Source organism: Grammomys surdaster, unplaced genomic scaffold, assembly GCF_004785775.1.
Source record: "Grammomys surdaster isolate TR1022 unplaced genomic scaffold, NIH_TR_1.0 958, whole genome shotgun sequence".
Taxonomy (NCBI): domain Eukaryota; kingdom Metazoa; phylum Chordata; class Mammalia; order Rodentia; family Muridae; genus Grammomys; species Grammomys surdaster.
This window is the reverse complement of record NW_021605377.1, coordinates 9626572-9644392: the sequence shown is the minus strand read 5'-3', so window position 1 is coordinate 9644392 and position 17821 is coordinate 9626572. Positions and strand designations below refer to the sequence as shown.

At 43.0% G+C, this 17821-nt stretch overlaps 1 protein-coding gene across 3 annotated transcripts in view; it reads right to left on the bottom strand.

Annotated features, from left to right (window-relative positions):
• Positions 1–10876, bottom strand: part of Atp2b1 (ATPase plasma membrane Ca2+ transporting 1) — a 105978-nt gene extending 95102 nt beyond the window's left edge. Inside the window, exon 1 of one of the 3 annotated variants that reach the window (XM_028783081.1) lies at positions 10725–10876. The gene's annotated coding sequence lies outside the window, so the exon portion shown is untranslated. Of the gene's footprint in view, positions 1–10145; positions 10365–10724 lie in introns of those variants that run through there. The other 2 variants (XM_028783080.1, XM_028783083.1) reach the window with 2 other exon arrangements.
• Between the last annotated feature and the right edge of the window lie 6945 nt (positions 10877–17821).

The following is a 17821-nucleotide window of genomic DNA, read 5'->3' as shown; positions in this document are numbered from 1 at the left end:
GTATTTATCTTCAGGAACCAAACAGCATTTGGGTCAATTGAAAAATCAAAAAAAAAAAAAAAAAAAAAAGCAGAGTCAACAAAACTTAAAAATGAAAGGTTGGAAAGAATGAGGCTATGCTAAGTTTAATAAAGGTTTCTGAAATCTAAACTTAAGAGAAAATATTAAAAATTAAAAATACTTGCCTCTTTACACATTTCTGGGAAATGACAAAGACACTTAAATGTTTCCTTTACTAACTGTCATTAAAGTTTTCAGTGGCAAAGACAGGACAGAACTGAAACATGGAGTCCATGAAGTATCACTGACAGTACACCGAGAACGCTTCAGCAAGAGGGCAAAGTGAGTGACAGAGAAGTCAGGAGGCAGGGCCCAGGGTTCCGTACATATAAAAAGACTGCCATTCAAATCCCAAGGCAGCACATCCCAAAGGTTGCTGTGTATCTGTCCGTCCACAGCATGTGGAGGGGACTGGCTGCTCTCCTGTTTCTAACACCTGACCTGGGGGTTGATGCTGGGAGAGCTCCTTTTCCTCCTCATGCCCAGCATCTTGGCTGTTTCACTAGCTGGCCATCCTCCTTTCCTGTCCTCTCTGTATACACTGGCACCCTTCCCCTCAGTACTTCCCTCTCATGATTTTAGTTGTTTTGAGTATACAAAGTACCTGAAGTTCATGAGTCACTTTTTTAAAAGAACAACAACATCAAAAAAGTAATTACAACATGACTCAGTTGACTTTGAATTGGGAAGGGATAGAATTCTATAGATCTATATTTTATATCAATAGGCACTGCCAGGCTGCACAGTGTATGTGCGCCTGTGTGTATTCTGGTACAGGAAGATCAAGATTTACTGCTTTAATCCATTTTCTTTTGCTAATCCTTGCTTTCAAACCCCTTTTATTTTCCACTAACAAAACTGTGCCCCTGCATCTCATTGACCAACAGTTGCATTACAATTACAACGGTAAAGTTAAAGCGGGACCAAGTTCCAATAGTTTCTCTAGTACCTTATAAAAGTCTAAGTATATACCCAGGTCAGGAAACACATCCGTGGTCAAGTCTTACTTAGCTATAGACCATGTGTGCTACAATACTGACCAGCCAAGCAAGCTAAGCCTGCTGGTCCAATCGTGGCAGAACTCTGGAGATAAGCAACTGTTCTGGGATTGAACTGGAGGGAGGCCTGCCCCCTATGAAGGCATACCTGGTACTCAAAAGCCTGGCTGAGGAGTCAAAGGCCCATGTAGGGAACATACTACCGTTGGTTCCCTAAAGGTTTATCATTATATCTGTGAAGCAGTGTGGCACTCAGCCTGCTGCAAAGACCCTCCTTGTTGCAGAGGGTGATGGTTCATGCAGATTTCTATCTAGTGAAATGCTGAGAATGAGGAACTGTTGAGTGTTGAACTCTTAAAGTGTCTGTGACACACACACACACACACACACACACATCAAAGAACATTTCAAGAAAGCATGGGAAGGAATTCCATAAAACACTACTATCATGAAAACAGGGCACAAGATTTGGCCCTTCAAAAGAGGTATCCAGGAGGTACCATTCCTTCCTGAGAAGCTACTGACTGTTCGTGGTTGCTAAAGGTTTTCTGTAGCCATGGACAGACCAATTAGGAAGAAGAGAATCAGAAGGAAAGGAAGTGGGTAAAGGAGAGGAAAAAGGGACTGGCATAAATATAATCATGATAAATTGGATCCTCATAAAATAATGTCCAAAAAGGTTTTAAATAAAAAAATAAACACTTAAAATATGAGCCCTTAAAAATGGTTCAAAAATTATATGTATAAAATTTGAAATAGCTAAATAAACAATAGCACAGTGTGCTAATTACTGTAAAATGGGTTCATTTCTAGAAGTTTTTTTTTCCAAGTATTTTGAGAGTGATGATTTTACTACAATGGCAAATTTATACAGTTACTTGATGTTTGAAATTAATATGTTGTGTATGAAATGAGTATTCAGTAGACATGAGAGATGTGGTCTTTCTTGATGGGAAGACAGGTAGAAAAATAACAGTACCATACTTTTAAACTTTAACAGACTGTATCCTTATACTTCCTCCTGATGGCCTGCAGTGATTGAGCACTAGGTCACAGACTAAGTCACTCTCAAAAACCCTTCCCCAAACAGTCAGACCTGAGATCCATTCCAGCTCCACAACCATTCGTATCAACACACAGGAACTGCAAGAAAATGCGATTAAATTACAACCCATAATACTTGCTTCAAATTATGACCTTGTCCACTGTGCAATATGCCAATGGATTATAGACAGACCCAGGAAGCACATCTCAATATTAGTTCAAAGTCTAAGAGGGCATATGCCCAAAATGAAATTAGTTATTTAAAAATACATACTTCCCCGCAATGACTTGTTCTTTCTCTTTTTTAAATTTTAATTAATTCTTTGATAGTTGAGTTTCATATGTTATTTTGATTAAAAATATAAAGTTCAACTGCGATTATTTTTGGAGTCAGAATAAAATCTAATAAGGATGAATATACCGCACTGTTTACAAATGGAAGCTACTTCCCATATAGAAACTAAATTCTACTGTCCTAGAGCTATTCAATGAAAAGGATAGATAGACTACCCTGTGAAGCAACAGGCGCAGGGTTAAAAAGTCAGACAAAACAAGCTTTAGAAATTCTCTTCCTTTCCAAGCTTCTCTGTTATTGATACCTTAACAAAAGTGTCTAACTCTTAAACCGATATGCAGAAAGTACTGGTGGAGCGAGCATCTGTGGTCTACAAGTCATCCTCTCTGCTGTTCCTTGATGCAATATTTCTCCAGGTTGTCTCTTTTACAGAAAGAGGACATAGAACATCCGATGTGTGTGACTTGGGGCTGGAGAGACTGGCTCTGTAGTCGAGACCACTTGCCGCTCTCCCAAAAGACCTGAGCTCCATTCACAGTACCAGTATCAGGTGGCTCACAACTGCCTGTAACTACAGTTCAAAGAGACCCAACTGCTCCCCTGGTCTCCACGGGCACCTGCACACACATGCAACACATAAACTTATGCAAGCACACACAGATACATCTAAGTAAAATAAACAAATAAATAAATAAATCTTACAAACAGCAACAAGAAGCTGTATAGGCAAGAATAGAAACATAGAGGAACTCAGACAGGCAGAGTAATAAGAAGACTAGGAAGATTGAACAGCTGCTGAGCTTTGACTAACAGGCATACTTAGACCAGGAGACCCAGAGTTTTCTTGGGTTAGAGGATACATGTATGAAGTCACAACAAAGGAAATAGGTCAATAGCCAGACTATACTGTCTCCAGTGGGCGGTCAACAGTGCTATGTATACAGCATGGCTCTCAGTTCCAGAAAGCACCATTCGTTTCAAGTTGTATGTGTGAATAACACCTCCCCTAAAAGTACAAATTAGTGACCCTGGTGCGGAGCAGATGAGACAGACGCTCCACTAAGGTAGTCTGTGAAATAAAGGCAAAACCGTGAACACATCTGGATAAGCTCTATCTGTACTCTCACATTACAGACATGGTGAAATCCCAAACGGAGAAACTGCATCAACAGTACATGTTAGATTTCAGTTCTGCCCTCTTCCTCACATCAAACCCTTAATGTCCCTAAGAGCCAGTGCTTTCCAACACACTTTAGAAAACACTGGATTATTCACTGGATCCAAGTGCTCCAGAACCTTGTTGGATATGATTTAAAAAAAAAAAAAAAAAAAGGAGAACCACTAAATGTTTTAGTGAAGAAATGACAACAGGTAAGGTTGAAGAAAACAAACATCAACAACAAAAACACCTGCTAAATCTGAGCACAAATATGCAAGGTAAATCAAAGGACAGGAATTGAGCATTTTGAGAACAAGATTAGCTTAAAAGTCCTCACAAGAGAACATTTTGGGTTAATAAACAGGACAGATCTATGCTGGTAACAATACAATTGCTGTAAAAGCTCCTTTTGAGGTAAACAGTCAAATCCTTTCTAGGATCTAGTTTTCAGAAAACATCCATTTCATTCTTCAGTTTATCAGGCCTGTCCAGCAGTCGTACCAGTTTTCGGTGAAGAGAATAATCTCAGATTTCACAGTGTAAGCAAGCAGAGCAAGCAGTGGTCCATTCAAAAGTATGCTCCTTGTCTCTAGAGGCCCAGGTGACAGTAACATTAATACAAAACCAGAATCCCCGACTGTTAGAAACCACAATGCTAGGGCTTACTATATTTACAAATAGCAAGTAATTTTCCTACCAAAGAAGTAATTTAAAACATCATACACTATTTAGTTAACATTGTTTTGGAAAATTAAAAGACAACAGCTTTAAGAGAATATAGGGAAAAATCTTCTCACTTTGCCAAAAATAATAAATTAGATTTCCATGATCATTAGTAAATTATACCCCACGACTCCTAACTGTTCCCTAAGGCTCAGCCAATAAGCCTAAGTCTTCAAAATAAAAACAAGCCCAGTAGTCTTGAGATGGGCTTTGAAACGACTTTCATTCTAATGTATGTACAAACTATTACATTGATATATATGAAACAAAAACAACTGCATTTTAAGACTGATTCTGAACAGGGTACAGTTAGCTCATATGCGGTTCGTAACAGTTAAGGCTACACTAAGAGCCAGATGGAATGGACCTTACTGCAGATTACCTAGCTATACAAATTATTAACGGGCAAGAGGAGCAGCACTGACTTGTTTTGGTGTGCAGCTGGTAAATTATCAATGTGGTATCATTAATATTCTTGAAAGACCATCAGCACTAACATGCTATTTTTGAAGTAGCTGTTTGCTAAATGAAATTTAAAAGGGTCACTATTTACCTACTAGTTTATGGCTATTTATTAGAAAGACTTTTCCCCCTCTCACAAAAAAAGAAAAAGAAAACAAAACAATATGAATTACCCTTAGGACAAGAAGCCTGTGTTTAATTCCTTTGAAGACAGTGGACACTTAGATGCAGAACTAAGAAAGAATGTGTCTGAGGGTCTACAGTGCTCACCAAGTAACCACAGACAGGCTTCTGAGAGACGACTCAGCACACACAGGAGTGTGTGCCACCTATCAGGCGCTACAACTGTCACAAAAACTACCCAACACAACAAGTCAAATTTTTCTACAACAGTCAAGACCATTTAGGAATACAAATTTGACCGTGTTCAAAATAGATCAATGATTTCCTCCTGAATAATAAAAGTTTTTATTAACGTTTACAACTTCATCCAGCTTATAAAGTCAGTAGCATTCTTTTTCAAAATGGAGACTGGTAGGCCCCACCTCAAATCTGCCGAATCAGAATTGCAGGGGTAAGGCCAAGAGACCTGTGCTGCCCCAGGTAATTGCACTAACAGTAGAGAATTACCACTTTTTTTGTGTGAGATTTGTAACAAGGTTTTGGATTTTATGAATTAAAATCTCCTCACTGGGGACCTATTTAAATGTCTAAATTCCACTGCTTAACAAATTAACATTTGAGAAAAATCTAGATAACATACTTGTGTCAGAAAAAGCAAGTGCTTAATTACAGGAGTTGAAAGAAGGAACTTTTTTTTTTTTTGCCCTAGCATATTTTATTTTTAAATAAATTATTGCAAAAAAAATCTCACTGAAAACAAGATTTAAAAATTTATAAATTTAACTATAGTATTTTACATATGTTCATGTCACTCCCTTGCTGTGAAGCAAATCAGGGTAGGTATGAATTGTTGGTATCACTCGGAGCATAAGCAATAAACTACAAAGCAAAGCCTAAGCAACTTACTTTTAATATATTATTAAATTTACACTGATCAGAAACTGACGTCTCATATACGTCCATAAGCGTAAACACATTTAGTGAGATCAGCGATGAGCACAGCTAAGGGGACCTCTGGATAACCTAGAGTCCAGGTTTGGCTGATTTATCTGTCAGATATGTGACACTGGACCTAGATAGATCACCTTGACTACCAGAGGGAGAAAGGTCCAACTGTCATGTAACTCACTTTGAGAAACTACTTGTTCTGAGAATCAAGCCACACGGTTATATTAAAAACTACACTGAATAAGTGTGAGTATTTCTTTTCTTTTTTTGGTTTTTCGAGACAGGGTTTCTCTGTGTAGCCCTGGCTGTCCTGGAACTCACTCTGTAGACCAGACTGTCCTCGAACTCAGAAATCCACCTGTCTCTGCCTCCCAAGTGCTTAGTGTGAGTATTTATTTCTAAGTCACTGTTATAAAGTGCTAACAAGAGTACAACTTGAAAAGCTATTAGGTATCTGCTATACAACAGAGTATCAGGAGAAAAAAAAAATCCATGTCATATACACAACCAGGGTCAATTTTTCAGATCCTATTAAATATTAGGTAGTGCTGTGTATCTCCTATGCTACAAATATTAAATGTAAGAATTCGATTTAACATGCAAGAAGAGAAAGCAGGTGGGTCTTTATGAGTTCAGGGCTAACCTGGTCTACATAGTGAAGTGAGTTCCAGCCCAGCCAGGGCTACATACTAAGAATCTGGTGTTAAAAAAAAAAAGATTCCATTCATTTAGCTAACGTGTCCATTAATAAGACTTATTCCTAGTATGGTGATATTAACGAGAGATAGGCTGTGAGTTGTCAAAATGCTCAGTTAAATGCCATTCCATTTTCATTGGCAATTTCTATAAAAATTTTTTTAATAAAACAGTGTATTTGGTGTGCATGCATAAGTACCATTTTTAAAAGCTAGGAAATTGTTACTTCTTTTTGAAAATGTTCCTTGTATATCATTTTCCTTGTAATGTTACCTCAGAGTCTGCAGAGCCCCACATAAGCTATTAATACCATCTTTCTATAAGACATTTACTAGAACATAATTTTCCATTCCAACTGATGAAGAAAATATTCTTACATGAGATGCAGAAACTGGTTTTAAGTCTCTGCTTCCTGATCCTTAGCCTGTTTTCCATATTAATTATAAATTTCTATAGCAGCTCTAACCTTGTATGCATAAACTACAAGGAAAATTGTCAAATGCTTTTTGATCTTCAACATTATAAAAAGTTTTACTAAGAGACAAATCCTTTTAAAACTCATTTCAAAATAAAAGATTCTTTCATTTAAAACAAACTTAAGATGTTTGCCCAAGGAAATCAGTCAACTGAATCCCCAAATAAAGGATTTTATCAAAATACATTTAACAATGTATTAATTATTCTGCATGCATCAACTTAATGGCTTCAAATGTCCTTTAACCTAGGGCCATTTCCATGGCTTTAAGGAGGCCTTGTAGCAGTGAAGGCATAAATAATCTATCATCTCAAACGGATTTTTTGTTTAATTATAGCTTAATACTTATCTACAGCTCAACATCTGATGCTTTACGGTAGTCAGAAGAACTCGAATGTTGAATTATAATTTAAATGCAGATAGAACAGCAATAACAGCTTGTGGTCTGTAATTAAAACCCGTATTAGGTAACATCCATGTTACTTTACCCATTACTTAAAAGCTACATCTTTTTCTTTTGTGTTTTATGGATGACAATAAGAAATTACCCTCTGCCTAAAGAGATAGTGTACCTTAAAATGTGGATGTGAGAAGGAGGGAGGAGAGCATTGCAGAGAGAGCAGGGAAATCTCATCAGCTTAGCTGTCACTACAGCATCTTTCTGGTGCAAGCCTGAAAAATCCCATTTATTTTTAATATGAGATGCATCTGAGAGGAACCGTGTGCAGAAGCCCCATTTTCCAACATGGTTTCGATTCAACTTTGAATCTATGGACCCCTTCTCGAAGTGCTCATTCGTGATTAGCTTAAAGCACGTTATGATAAGCCCTCAAGTGAGACTACGGAAGGCAGGCAAATGGGAGACGGTCGAATGAAAAAAAATTACTATGTTGTATTCAGGCCAGAAAAATAATTTTACTTAATTTTCAGTGTTTATTGTAGAACCTGTTCATAGCTCGGCAGTTGAAAAAAAAAAAAAAAAAGTCCAAGGACTGCCATGCTGGTAAGGCACTGGAATTTGCTAGAATGGCTAAACAACGTTGACAGCACTGCCGCATTACCTTCCTCCCCTTGGTCGGTCCAGACCATCAATATCCTCTTATTTTATTATCAACATGAGACAAAATTAGTTCCTCACCTCATCTCAGAATGGTATGTAAGGTCTCAAGCTTCAACTAAAAACAAAACACCAGAGTTTCCCATACAGTTGCTGAAATTCCTTTCAAGGTCTAGAAATTATAGAATACAGAAAAATGAAGGCAAATCCCTCCCTTACTTCTAAAAGGGGCACGTCGGTGAGGACAACTGCCTTACCAAGGCGTCCTCATCATTTTCACCATTTGATGGAGGTGGTGGGGAGGATAACAAAATTTTAGATCAAAGGTGGCGCTCTGTCCTCAGCTCACCCGAATGTGACTCACTTTTGCAGACTATATGGTAGGAAATAACAGTTACTTTTCAAAGATCTTTGCAGTTACACCCAAGCCAAAATCAGGACAGAGGTCCACCCTTTATGACAGCAATTTATCTGTCTTATCCAAAGCAAGGTAGAAACTAAAACATCTCCCTGAAAACATGGCTTAAAAGGCCCATTTCGTACACCAGCTTTCAAAAGCTCTCAACAAGAAAAAAATATTTCTATTTACTTCAAATCCGAACTGACCAGGAGGAGAAAAAAAAGAAAAGGGATGGGGCACTAAATGAAACATATAAGCACAAAACGCAGACTCTCCCCTTCCAATCCCTCTTTAATTCCCCCAATCCGCCTCTGCCACACACAAGGACAGGGAGTCTCCCTAGGGAAAGCTGGTGGCAGGGCAAGTGAAGGCTCTCCATTCACTCGCATGGGCCACTATCCAAAGGGATGCCCTAGGAACGCTTTATACAAACCAGGCCCTTACAAGTACTTATTATTATAAAATACACCTACGCTGAGCAAGAACCTTATTTTAAAGTAAGACTGTCCTCAGGTGGGGGAGGTGAAACACAACAAAGCCTTCCATGTTGAAAAGCAGGACAGTCCAGACATGCATATACCTACACACGTATGAAAAAAAAATCCATATAACTAATTTATCAGGAACAGCAATCGATACCGACAGGAGTCATTAGATTATTAATAAACCCAGAAAAGTAGCATGCATAGCAGCCAAAGGTGGCTGTCTGCAGCGCTCTAATCCCCAGGAAGGGTAAAAAGCAGCCTACCGAGGAGGTTCGCGTCCTTAGCAAGGTCCTGCAGACCCCTTTACCCATGCAGACCAACCCCAGCTTCCCCTTGGGGTCTTATCACCGCAACAGCAAAGCACTTCCAATGCTGAGTCCCGCAGTAAACTGGTGAATGAAATGCGCACACAGACCAACCTGAGTAGAGACCGAGGCGCAGACCCAGGGGTCGCTAACTAGCTAAGGCACAAAATTCTCCTGCAAGATGAAATAGAGAAGAAGCCCCCCCCCGCCGCCTCCGCCCCCACCCCCCGCAATAGGAATATCACCCTCCTTCTTACTGACCCGTTCCAGGGATCCGAGGTCAGAGCAGATTTTTTTTTTCTTTTAAACTAAGTACATAAACATGAATCGGAAGCAACCGTGAACATCCTGGGGGGCCAGACTCAAGACCTGAAGAGAGCGTCCAGGCGGCTCTCCAACTCCCCGGGAGTCACCGTCCTGTCTGACACCCCTCTATCACACCACCCTCTCCGGGGAGCCGACGACGAGCCTTCACCTTGCACCGGCAGTACCTCCTGGGGGCCCAAGCCAGGGATTAAATGGGTGACCCTCCCGGGGCGCGGGGAGAGGGAGTGCCGGGCACCGCTGCCCTCAAGGTCACCACCATGCCGGGGTGGGGGCGACCGGTGTTCAGATGGGCTGTGGCGGCAGCAGAGGCAGCCCCGCGAAGTCGGAGAGCCCCGGGTGTAGACCAGAAGCCACCGGGACAGCGACTCCAAGCTGGACCCGGCGCCGAGGCGCGCGGCGAGGAAGCCTTCTCACCTTTACGGTCTCCTAGCAGGAGCGAACCCCCGGCTGCGCCGCCAACTTCGCGGGGACCCGCGGCGCTCCACCCCGCGCCCAGCTGTCAGGACCCCCGCCGCGCCCTGCGCGCCCCACCCGGCCTCCCCCGCAGGTGGCCGCCCCCGCCGCGGGCAGCCACCGGCCGCCACTCACCTCGCCCGCAGCGGGAACCATTTTTCCGAGGGAAGAATCAAGGAAGGCGGCTAGGCGGGTGGGTCCCGGGGGTGGCGGCGAGGGGGTCGCGGGACGTGCCCGCAGCCGGCTCGCTGGGATCCGGGCGCCACGCGGAGGTGCGACTGCACCTCGGGAAGGAGGCGGCGGCGGAGCCCAGAGAGTCAGCGTCCACCAGCCGGGGCTCCCTACTCACGCTGCACCGCGAGGAGGCGGCGGCGGAGGAGGAGGAGGAGGCGGCGCCCGGCCGGCCCCCGCCCAGAGCCCGGCGGCCGCCGAGTGGCCGCTCACGTCCCCGCAGGACCCGCCTCCTCCGCTCCGCAAAGCCGCGCTCAGGGCGCGCCGCGCTCGGCTCAGCAGCTCCACCGGCCCCGCGCCGTCGTCCGCAGCAGCAGCAGCAGCAACAACGGGCGGGGTGCAACCCGGGGTGGGGTCCGGGGACACCGGTTCGCAGACGGCGGAGCTCAACGGGGGCTACGGCCAGCTCCCGGGCAGGGGCCCGTCTGCACCGGGTGACCCGCGGGGACCGCCCGAGCAGGCAAGGGGGAGGAGGGCGCTCACCCGTTCCGGTCCGACGCTCCCTTCTTCTCCACACCTCCACGCCTCCCGCTCCACGCTGGCAGCGCAGCTGCTCCCGCTGCCTCTGCCACCGCTGCCGATGCTCGCGCGGCCGCCGCTGCCGCCTTGGCTGGGCGCGGTCACGTGACGCGGCCCGCGGGGAGCCTGAGGGCGGGCGGGCGCGCGCGCACGAGCGGAGGTAGCGCGGCTCGGACCGGGACTGGCGCTTCCCGGAGAGGGCGTTTAAAGGGGAGGATCCGGCGAGCGCGTCCCCGCCGGGCGAGCGCGCGTCCGGGACTTGGGTGGTTGCAGGGGACCAGAACTTGAAGCGCGCGGTGGGGAAAAGGGTGGCCTGGAGTGCGGGGCGGGCGACTCGCGCCTCCGCGCGCCCCTCCCTCTCTTCCTTCCCTGCGCGCCGGGCTCCCGGCTGCCCCCGCCCCCTCCTGCGCTTCCCCCTCCCGCCTTCCCCGCCTGCGGCGGCTTCCGATTGGCCGTCGGGCTCTGACGTCTGTGTTTCCATGACGTGTCGGGCCGGGGAGGGCCGCGGGAGGGGGCGGCGGGGGAGGAGGGGGCGGTGACTCCGTCCGTCACCGCCGGTGCCTGGGCGCGCGGCCGGGCGGCTCCTGCAACGTGAGGAAGCAGGAGAGGGACGACTGCCTGCGGCAGCAGTGGGACGCCCTTCACCTGGGGGTCCCGCTCGAGTCGTCCCCCGGGGCGGAGGCGAAGCCGGGTCACCGGACGGTAGAGCGGCTCGGCGCCCACTCCCTAGCGGACCTGTCTCCTGTCCGGGACAGTGACGCACTCGCCCGACAGCCAAAGTGCCTTCCCCTTTGGGAACAGAGCCCACTCGCCCTGTAGGAGCGCTGGCCGGGCCACAGACACCGGGGATCCCCGTTGCAGCTCCCAAACGGTGTCCTCTAGCTGGTGCAAGCAGGCCTCGCAAGGTCCGCGCTTGAAGTCCTCGTGTTTCTCTTTTGGGTTTGCTGCTTTATTTTTCCTACCTGTGGCGAGCTAGTGGGTCTTAAATTCATAATACTTACACCCTATCCTCTTCCTTCCCAAGGAGAAAAAAACGAAAAGGGAAAAAAAAAAACAATCATGCAGAGGACCGTGCAGTATTTAGATGGTAAAAGGTAGCCGATTCTGGTCCAACCTCTCGAACGTGTTGCAGTTCAAAAGAAAACCGCTCGTCATTGCATCTACTTTAAAAAAGGATCTTCTTGACTGTATCCACACATTTAAAGAGGTGAATCCTGCTCCATCCTTCTGTGATCTCTGCTTGAACTAAAGGTCCCCCTCCCCGAACAATTCAGACCTTACCCGTGTTATTTTCTATATCGCTTAGCCCGAGAAACAAAAAAAAAAACTGTTCTGTAGTGTTTTTTTTTCAACCCTGAAATGGAAGAATTGGTAGTTTCATAGTCTTCTCAAAAGCACACGGGTAAGGCAAATACTGCATTATGTATGTTCCCTGTCTTGTAGCATTTGTTTTAAAATAATATAAAGGCTTGAAAAGAAAATACTTGAGTTTAAAAGCAAATTTTCCATGATAAAACTGCTGAAAATAATTTTTCCATTTATATCTTCCACCAGGGTAGACATTACCAGCCTCCGAGCTGTGCCCTTGACATGTAAAACTGGCATTTCTCTCTCTTTCTGTTTATTACAGAGAATTAGTTGATGTGGTAAAATAAATACTCCTTCCTGATACTATTTCAAATCTACAATTAGAAAACCAAATTAATTAAATTTCACTTAGGTAATTTCCAGTATTTTCTCGCTCTGAAATATCTTTCAGAATAACTCAGACACATTTATGAACTCTTGGCCGTTTCCCAGCTTTTCCTCCAAGGAAGTCCCCATAGAAAATTGAATTATGCATTCTATTTTAATCAAGAATTTGACATTAAAGTATTAAGTGAATCATTGTATGCTACACCAGCAAAGCTGGTAATAGATTAAATAAGAATCTGTTCACTTTGTGGGTTTGCTGCAGTTCTAACTTGTAAAATGCATGTTCTTAAAATATGTGTTCATGAAAAAGAAATCACTGAGCATGCTTACTAGAGAACATTATTGCAGTGAAATTTTTATTTGCATGCACAGATGTACCCACAAGTGAAAACATATACATCCCAGAACTCACTTTATGTGAGTTGCATATATGATAAAGTTACTCTCATATAGTCAGCATAATTATACTGTATATTTGATTTGTGTGTTTTTATTCTTCAGATACAAAATTAAAGCTGAAACCAATATAGTGGCAACTGAGCATTGAGAGGTTCAATTTTTTTTTTTCTCCTGCAGGGCTTCATACTGAAACCTCCCCAAATGACATACTTTTCGATGTAAAAAGGCTGAGTTGCTTAATTAGGGTTTCTTGTTTTCCTCTGGTGCAAGAGATGGGACCAGAGCCTCATGGTGACAAGCAGGTACCCTGGTCCTGGGATAGAGCTCATCCTTCAGCATTTTTTCTTATAAAATATTGAGCTGCCTGAAGTCAGCAATGCCCTTGTGTATTATATGAACGTATCATCTTCATCTTGGACTTAATTTATCCCATTGGATAAATCCCATGGATTTCATTGATCTGGAGATGAATATAGTAATATAGTCATATACATGAAAAGGAAAACAATATGGTTTTTCTAGTAAATGATAGGGGAGTTTGGTACATGTGCTTTTTAGTTACAAGAGTTAATGTTTGGGGTGTTATATTGAACATATTTGGTAATTTTAATAGGTGCATTCCTTGCATTCCTTCTAATGGTCTAATTGTATTGACATCTCTCTGGTAAATTGATTAGTTCAAGCTGTGTAACTCATGCAGAAAGTCCTCAATGTAACTAAATGTGAAGAGAAACGTGAGGCTCTTTTTTTTCCTCTTCAGAATCCCAGCCTAGCATGATTTGACACTTCCATAATCCCAGCACTCAGGAGGCGAAGACCAGGAGAATGGAGAATTCTAGGCCAGAAGAGTAATCTATATATGAAGACCCTGCCTTTAAAAGAACAGGGTGTGGTGGTGGCTGGAGAGATAGATATCTCAGTGGACTGGGATTCAATTTCTAGCACCCACATGGCAGCTCACAACTGACTATAACTTCAGAATCTGACACCCTCACACAGACATATAAGCAGGCAAAATACCAAAGCACATAAAATAAAACTAAATAGATTATTTTTAAAAGCATCATATGTGTTAAGCATTGGAGCAAACTTAAGACACCAACAGTGGCATGTTTTTTAAAACTAGATACATTCCCTAAATGGACTTTTCTATGTGACTATGTCAGTCCTGCTCATAATACAAGAGGACCGAGGAGTGGAGAGAGGGAGGGGGTGGAGGGATATCCCATGCATCCTAAAGCACAGTTATATATATTCTCAAGTTTCCATTATCCTGGATATAGACAGACAGACAGACAGTCAGATAGATAAACATTACTTAGCTGAAAACCCACACCAAAAAAAAAAGTTACCTATTAGTAACGAATTAATTCCATTTCCTGGGTTAAACAGAGCAAATTACAAGTAAGCCTAAAACAAGTGTCTTCAAGTCACACAATACAACATTTTTATATGTGAGAAACACAAAGCTGGTGGATGATATTTGACAGGAGTTGCTGAATGCCTACATACATTGTACCCATCTATGGAAAAGGCATTGTTCCCACCCCCAGTACTGTATAATTCAGGCATATAGTATTGACCCCAAAATCTAAAGTCCAACAAACAGACCATACCTTAAATGCTGCGGAAGGTTTCCCACGGAAGATTTAGATCTGTCTTGCACCATAAAAGACACACATAACTTAATAGAAAAGACATATATGGTAACAACTCTCAGGTTACCTGAGAATTAACAATTTTACCACAGTCATTTCTCTTGCTGTTATTTATTATTCAAGCATATACTGAGGGTCTTTGAGAGCCATCACTTCCCTTCATTAGACCTCACTGCTTTTCACATTACTAATGATGAATTGTGGTACATCGTAAGTTATAAAACGTGGATGAAGTAGTTCCATAAAGTTTTAATACAGTTTTCATTTCTTGCTTTTTCTGTTGTTCTGTTTGTTTCTAGAAAGGTTCTGATTCCGAGGCTAGCCTGGAATTTATAGGTAGCCCAGGCTTACTTTGAATTCCCACTTTTCTTTTCATCTGCCTTCTCAGTGTCAGGTTTGTTCTATCGTTCTTCTCATCTGAAAAACAGTATTTGCTGTATAGTATATGCTCAGGAAATGTCGTTATTTAGAAGTACCCATTCTTTCCCTCTTATCACAGCGTAAACATTACAACAAAAATGCACATTTGATTTGTTTAGCCAGATAGAGAACTATAGAACACAATGACTTGCTTGCGCGAAAGATACTATCTGTGATCATCTTAACAGCACAGCACATTTAACTCCAGGTCATTGCTTCAGTTCACTGAATACCTTAAATTTACTAATTGAGATATGATTTTGGCTATGATTAAGCCAAAAAGTAGACTAACAGTGGCTTTTATGAAAGCAGATTATGTTAACGTGCTATGGAGAGTTCGAAGGAGAAAAGACACAGGAGGAGCAGTTTGATCATCTCCATTCATCCCACAGTCCATGGAAACCATTGCTCTACCAGTGGCCTTCCTAATGCTGTGACCCTAATACAGCTCCTCACGTTGGGGTGACCCAGCTGTAACATTATTTTGTTTCTGCTTTGTAACTGTAATTGGCTATGACGGTGAATCATAATGCGGATATCTGATATGCAGGCTATTTGATATGAGAGCTCAAAGGACTTAGGACCCACAGGTAGAGAACCTGTTTTAAGCCATCTTGAAATAGAACATCTTGGTGGGAAGTCTATGCTAGAGCAAAGCTGTTTGCTTATTGGTGGCTGGAAGAGAGATAGAACGAAGACAAGAGAGAGGAAGGAAAGCCAGGATACAGTCTTCAGAGATGCTCTGCTTCCCCAGTGTCCTTCTTCCTCCCGGTAGGCCTGACTTTATTATAGCCCCATCATCAACAGACTCATTAATGAATTTATTCACTCATGACTTTAGAGTGTTCACAATCTAGTAACCCTTGAGCACTGTTGTGGGACCAAGCCTTCAGCACAAGAGCCTTTGGAGATCCTGAACACAGGATCCACTTTTGCAGTTCCACTTCAGAAGTTTGGAGTATGTGGTGCTATGTTTGAATCAGCAGCTGAACACGGACATCCAGAATGCAGGTCCATAGCTTTCTGCCCTAGCATCTCTGATACAATCATCGGGAAAATCAGCAGAATTTTATTGATGTTCGATTGCAGTTGTTTTGGTCTGTTAGCTTATCTTTCAGGTAATTTTAAAAATTGTTTTTGGTTTGTTTTTGTCTCATTTGAACATCTCAGGAAGAACCATAGTAAAGAATTACCTTGGTAAGCAATGCAGATATCTGGGCCGGAACTTCCTATTGAATTTCTCCAGAGTAGACAGTCCTTTTAGGTAATTCTTGTGTGGCATGCTCTTCTCTTCCTCTGTGTGTGTGTGTGTGTGTGTGTGTGTGTGTGTGTGTGTGTGTGTGTGTTGAAGCATATTTGTGAGACCTCACATATACCTGAATGTGAAGGCCAGAGGAGAATCTCTGTTGTCTTGTCTTCCTGCACTATCCACTTTATTATTTTTTTTGAGACAGGGACTCTCAGTGGCCTAGAGTGTGCCCATTAGTCTAGATTGACTGGCCATCAAACCCCAGGGATCTACCTGTCGGTTCCTTCCCAGTGCTGGGATTGCAAATACATACTACCATGTTCAACATTTTTCCATGTTCGTCTTGCCTAGTTCTAATAGTAAATTCTTGCTCTTGAGCATTGTTCTATCAGGATAACAGTGTATGCCCATTCCATGACTTCAGTCCCTTGATGACAAGGTAATACTGTTTTATTTAGAGTATTTATTGAGCCTGACCAATGTCCTCTGAAGTCCCTAAGGTAGGAAAACAAGAAATATTCTATTTAGGAGACATTATTATCAAGGTAATAGCTCATCTAGTCATTTACACAAAGATATTTTTAATAAGCACATACTATATGCCAGGCCAAGCAGAATTTGATACCCAGTTAATGTCAGTTCACTAAGATCAAATGAATGAACAAAGAAATGAAGTATCATTTCTCCCATGATGGATTCTAAGTTTAGGCACATAGCCTGGTTTTATTCGTAACCTGTGTGGAAACCTCTTTTGGGGTCTTTAACTTTTCTTCTTCCAGATAGAAATATAGCAAGAAAACAATCAAACAGTCATCAAAAATCAAGTCACTGGAGGCCGTTTTGTTGACTGGTGTGTTTTGTGTGGGTGGAACAGGCAGGAGAAGGAGAATGTTGATAAGTGTGGAGAACGAAATGGAGGAGGAAGAGGACACTGGGATCTAAAATGTACAGGACAAGAAGGAAGAAGAAAAGCTGGAGCTCAGAGGGAAGAAGATACAGGCACACACAGGCTAGCCCTCACATACTGGTTAAAGCCAGCAGCCAGCAGGAAGTTAAACTACACCCTGAATGAGTAGATTGCAAGCGCTAAAAGATGATTAAAAAATAAGTCCTGTATAGATTTTCCAAGGCCTGGTAAATTTCGAGTGATTTTACAACAATATAAGTTTTGATGACATTTTGTCAGAACTCAGGATTGTGTTCCCTGCCCCCCCCTCCTCCTACCAATTTGGCTTCAGCACATGAGAGTCAAGGATCTGGTGCACAACTTTCTAGCAAGAATGGACAGAGACCTGATAGAAGATATGAGTCTTTTTCTTTCTGACTTCCAACAAAATACTACAGACTGAAATTGTCAGAACAGCACACATGTATTTTCCCGATGTTCTAGAGCCTCTGGTGAGTTTCCCATGAGGCTTCTCTACATGGCGTGCCTTTTCATCACGTCATGCCACGATGGGTAAAAGTGAGTAGAAAGAGAATCTCTCTCCTCCTTACAAGAACGTCGGCCCTAGGTTAAGCACTCACTGTTACAAACTCACTCCACTTTAATTACTTGTCTAAAGGCCTCTTCTTCAGGCAGGCACAGTGAGCACCAAGGATTTCAATGCATGAATGTTAAGAGGCCCCAATTCGGTTCA